Source organism: Haemaphysalis longicornis, unplaced genomic scaffold (assembly GCF_048455015.1).
Source record: "Haemaphysalis longicornis isolate Haplotype H1 unplaced genomic scaffold, Haemaphysalis longicornis Haplotype H1 scaffold_7, whole genome shotgun sequence".
Classification (NCBI taxonomy): domain Eukaryota; kingdom Metazoa; phylum Arthropoda; class Arachnida; order Ixodida; family Ixodidae; genus Haemaphysalis; species Haemaphysalis longicornis.
This window is the reverse complement of record NW_027526422.1, coordinates 37,318,481-37,324,480: the sequence shown is the minus strand read 5'-3', so window position 1 is coordinate 37,324,480 and position 6,000 is coordinate 37,318,481.

Below are 6,000 nucleotides of genomic sequence, written 5' to 3'. Positions count from 1 at the left end.
GTCGTGTATGGACGCCCGGCGCGCGACGCGTCTCGGCCCAAACCGCGCAGCGCAATCCGCGGCCGCTCCTCGCGCACCGCCGATGCTCCTCCGAGCCCACCTGGAATCGATGCCCCGAGATCCACTCCGGCCACGTCCGACCCGCTGCCCCGAATGAAATGCCACTCCCGGCAAAGCGTTCCCGTGCTCGAGATGGGCGATTCTCTTCAAGCTACACCTGACCAGAAGGCCTGCTCGCCCCCTCCTACGCTTCAACTTTTGTCGACAGCTCATTGGTCCCCTCGAATGTATTCCCGGGATATCTCGCGGTGTCGGCGAATGAGAAGAACGTCAAGCCTGTCATTTGTCATGTTGCGACCATGCAACGCTGCGGCATTCTTCTCTAGGCGGTGTCGGTCTGTGACGGACGATCCGGTGGGCGGATGGCTCGATTCGGAACAGAATGCGTGAAGCACGGAGCGGTTTTCGGGAGCGCCGCAGGTTCCGTGTAAACAAAAACGGTTACTGAATGGCGTCACGAAGTAGATCACTGGCCCCATTGGTGAACGGCAGCGCATAAGCTTGCTCACGTGCAGAATATCGCCGTCGTGCACGACTGAGGCCTGATGCGACCGATCTTGAAGGAATACGAGGGTCCGAAGCATGTCCATTGCTATATATATTCAGAGTGCGTGCGTGCGAGCGGGTGTGTATGAATGTGTACGAGTTCTTTGTTTTTGCTTCATGCTTTATGGGATCAAAACAAAACAAAAAAAAATTCAGCGAGTCTAGACCGGCTGCAGGAAGTGTTCAAACATACTTAAATAAGGCAAGGTGACCCAAAAAAAGGGGCTTGATTTAGGTGTTCAAACGGCATCGTCGTGAATGGCGCGGTTTTATGCTAAAAGAATTCACCAACCCTTCCTTGAGAAAGTTAAGAGAAACGCGAAAGTTTTATCACGTCAAAACCTACTCTCAAAGTGCGTCAAACCTTCGCTGAAAGTGCGCCAAATCGATTGCCAAACTTTCAAAGACGCAAACCGCCAACGAAGAATGAACCCATGGAGGCAACGATTTTTCGCTCACTAAGTAAACGCATCAACGAACGACCTAAATGTATACCGATTCGTAGTGTATGAAATTATGAGATAAAGGTACACTATTGTACCTTTGCATGAGAGGAGATACACTATTGGTACACTATTGTACCTTTGCATTGTAACAGCATGAAAGGAGAGCGGGAAAGCAAAGGGGGGGCATTTCTTTGGCAAATGTCTACATAGACTATCGTCTTTTGACGACATTTGCAACGAAAGGAGCAGATACACGGCCTTTTTTTTTTTTTTTTTTACAGGGCGTCGTCGGACCCACTATGGAAGCTTTCGCTTTGCACCAGACGGACCAAATGAACCAGACAGACGCGTAAAGAGTCTGTCTGGTTCATTTGGAAAAATATGTCTTATCAAGCGGCGACTTTATAGTTCACCGCATTTTAAAATAGACGAACAATACGTGAATTTGACAGCTGCACCCATCTTTCCTTCTCTGACTTCGAATATGCCTAAACAGAAAAAAAAAGTCTGACTGCAACGATGCCGTAATTAGGGAAAAAATTTAGCTGCGTATGAGCGGGCGAGGATTGCCACCAGAAGCCATGGTACCCCACAATAAGGACGCCTTCCGCATGGCAAGTCCCGTAACAACCGCTGATTGCTCGTTTATATAGAGATATATTTAGCCAACCAGTTTTGCTATACAGAAAAAAAGTAAGTATTATCTCCAAATTCATCTGACGTACACGCGAGCACGACAACGACGAAAAAAGCCCGCCACCTTGTTGCTCGTCCTGTGCGCCGAAAATGCTACTAACTGTGCTTATTTCAACAACATTTATTCTTGGAGAATGATTATAAAGCAAGCGCGCTCTTTTCGCCCATTCCTCGTATGTATCGCCGTGACTTGACCGAATAATACGGGAAGTGAGTGAACAAGCCGTACTAAGGTGAATTTCGATTCATCCCGGATTCCACTGGTTTTGTTTCCTGCACAGTGTAACATACCTTGGTACTGAGCTCTTTTTTTCTGTACCTATCATCACTTGAATCATTCCTTTCTTTAAAGCTGGTGGGCCCTGGAGGAATTGTAAACAAACAAACCAACAAACAAGCAAGCAAGCAAAACAAACAAATGAACGAACGAATGAACGAACAGACAAGCAAGCAATCAAACAAACAAACAAACAAACAAACAAACAAACAAACAAACAAACAAACAAACAAACAAACAAACAAACAAACAAACAAACAAACAAACAAACAAACAAACAAACAAACAAATAAATAAATAAATAAATACGGGTGCTCGTAAGCCTCTTCTTATGATGTGATAATGCATGAATATCGCCTCTCGCTCAGTAATGTCAGCGGTTGTTCTACATTTTCTTCGTTATCCTTTTCCTTTTCCCTTGCACACTTTTCTTCCCCTCTTTGTCACTGTGAATAACAGCCTTGAAAATCTCCCTTGTTACCTATAGTTAGGATTAACGTCGAATAACCTTAGCGTTACTGTCGTTGAGCGCTACGATCCGTCAAGCAAAGTCAAAATCATTGTACACGTTAGGCCCCAAAGCGTGATGTCAGCCATGACGTCAGTGGGCCATCGCATCCCCCCTCCCCCCCCCCCCTTCTCCGCGGCTCCTCGCTCAATACTCAGTACCTTTAATTCGAGTTTTTACTTCAACCGCATGACGTGCCACCGCGCATGCCCACGTCCGCAGACAATTACAATTTTGACGGAAGCCGCTTCACTTCTTGGCTATTCGAATCTCAGCAACTGAGCCAAGTAATACTTGAGCGATGCTCACATGTCATAAATACATGAACAAAGGCTAACTTATAATGCTGCATTCGCGAATCCTCGCCGGACGAGTTGAAACTGGCGTAGTGGCGACCCCATGCCCCAAAGCTGTTTTTCTTCTAAAGAAATAAAATCATTGTCTGCGTAGTTTATGACGTGTATTCGTAAGCTTCGAGTACATTTCCGACATACGGAATACACTGCATATCTGGAAGCGATGCAGTGCTACGCGCGTCTTGCTTGCTTCCTTGTAGGTTGTGTATTAGCGGGCAGAACAGTTTTTCTTTAGAATTAAGAATTCAGCACACGCGCGGCGAGTCGAGTTTCGACACGGCGCTGACGGGACTACCAGCGTGCTGCTGCGACGGGAACCCAATCCAGGGGAGATTGGAGGCCGCGGCTACGACGCAACAGGAGTCGCTGCCGAGTTGCGTGCCTGGCGACGCTGCCGCGGGGAGAAAAAAAAAAGGGAGAGTAAAAAGAAAACAACGGTCCGGCAGAATTGGTCGTCTGTGAGCGGCAATTCTTGTGCGGCCGATTCCGAACTGCGGCACGGACGAAGCGGCGCATCTCAAATTTCGTCGCGTTGAGGAACGTGATTGCGTTTCTGCTGATATGAACCTGAACGGCCGTTTCTTTTGTTTCCCCTTTCTCCGCTCTCATGTAGCCCTGCGCACCGAGTTTCTTCGGCCTTCTTTTCCCCTTGTCCGTTTGTTTCTGCTGATCTCGTATTGCTGCTGCGGAAAGAGTCAACGCCGTGGCGAGGGACAAGTCTTCCAGGCAATCGCCAATAAGACGACGTGGATCTACCGCGATTCTGCCGATTTATTTATTCGTGTGATGGTCGAAGTAAGAAAACTAGCTACGCAGTGAATCACTTTGGACTTTACAAGAGGCTAGTGCTATTTGGCATAACGGCTTCGAAGTTCCTTTTCGCTCTGCCATTTGCACTAAAAAGAAGCATACTTTTGTCCGGCTGCTGTTATGTTGCAGCTTGTGTGGGCGCCCGGTTCGTTAAGAAGAAAGAATAAAAAAGACAGGACAGACAAACCTGGCAAAATATTATTAACGTAGCAGAACTAGAAAAAAAGTCTTGACTCGCTTAGAACAAGCTTAGAATGGAGAAGACTGATATGACAAAAAAGTATGGTCTCCGAAAGCCAGATCAAGGCCCAACCAGCTTGCAGACAGGCTTGGCTTGCAGACAGGCTGGAGAGCTGTGGATACCGCAGAAAGTGGAGAACACCCGACCCTCGAACACTCGACTCAAAAAAAAAAAAAATAGCAGTGGCTTAGCTCGACTATGCCAGGATATACGTAGCGTGAGCTAAGGTTCAGCTGGTTATTCTTAGGTTTCCTGGTTGTCTAATCCAATCCGATTTGATTCGATCCGACCCGATTCGATCCGATCCGATCCGATCCGATCCAATCGCGGCGGTGGCTCCGGTGAGCGAGCTGTGCGCCGTGAGACGTCACTGCTCCTCGCGCATGCGCAGCACAGCTCTCCAGGAGCCACGCGAAACTGCTCAACCTCGGCCAGTGTAGCTCACGCTAGAAAAAAGAGATCGGGTTGTTTCTTGTACTCTCAGCATTACTTTCTGGTGTGTGCTCCTAGTAATTAATGCTAATGTCCGTGTCGTTTGTGGATATCTTCCAAGGTGGACACTTGCTTTTAAGTGCGCGGTGTATAGCGGTGTGGACGGGTTTTACCAAGCCTTTTCGCAGTGTGCCTCAAGAAATGTTGCATGCCAGTTTGTGAAGCGTTTTACTTTGTATTCACACTTATCCTGCCGTTGTGCGAAGGTTTTTCGCATGTTATGCCTTGTACTGGCACACCGCTATTTGTGATTTGTGCAGGAAATGAACCATACGCATAGCAGGAGCTATCCACCAGGAAACGGAGAAATTGACTTTGGTCGTTAAAATGGCGTCCTGCAAACGTTTGTCACTGCAGTGGACGACTATAGGTCACTATTTGCGACTGCTTCGGCGGAACGTGTTACAGGATCCAAGTGCCTCAGCGCTGAGCTTCTGCTCAGGAAGTACCTCTCGCAGCACCGAGAGACGAGGCCTTGTCTCTGGCTGCGCGTTACACAGCACAGCAGGCACACACACGCACGAGCGCTCGGCGTTTTCTCGGTTTTTTAACTGCTGGGCGGTCCCCGCATTCTTGGCCAATCTCCCTGAGTGGGTATGCTTGGATTGACAAACGTGCACAAGGTACGCTGGACGGTCGTCGCGAGGCAAGCGCATACGAGCGCTAGGCATTTTCTTGGTTTTGTTAACTGCCGGGTGGTCGCCGCGAGGCCCGCGCTCACGTGCACATGCTCGGCAATTCCTTGGTATTTTCAACTGATTTTAAGTGCGAATGCACTTCTTAAGCGAGCCTGAATCGTCCGCCGCCGTAGTCCGCATAGCAACAGCTGCGGGTGCGCGCGCTCCTCGTCTTCACTAGCAACGGGGGGAGATGGGCGCGCGCTGCCTGGCCGCTGACATGGCACATACCCACGGGGGGGGATTGGCCAGGAATCGGGCGTGAGAAGGGCTAGTGCACCCGCTTAAAGGAGTACTGACACGAAATTTCAAAGCTGAGATCCGCTCTAGCAATCAAGTACAACGACAACACAAATAGGTGTCTGTGAATAAATGCATCTTTCTTTCTTTGTAGTTGTGTGTGTGTGTGTGATCTCTCTTTCGCGAACATTACCGAACCGCGCAAATTCAACTCGTGCATTCGCACTTTCACATTCTTCCCCTCGGGGAAATGCGGGGAATTTTTTTTTTTGCTAAACAGCTTCGCTGTTAAAATGGGCGAATCTTGCACTAAGTCGCGCAAGGCTTGAACCGTAGCGAAGCTGCAGGATTTATTTCTACGTGAGCACTGAAGGAGACACACCACAGTGCCTTTGTACAAGTTTGCAATTGTTTGTTTACATGTTCCGTCATCGCTTTGCACAGTGCTAATAGTAGTCATCGTCATGTGCATAGATATTATCGTGTTCCTGATGCCAAGCATTACATGCCCGGTGGCGGTTGATGACAGCTGTGGCGCAGCGACGGAGCGTACGTTCACAACGTATGCGCGGCGTTCCTGGAGTGGCGTCGAAGTTCCATGGAACAAGTGTTGCGCCAGCTGTGGCCCTGTTGGTTGCTAGGCAATGCGAG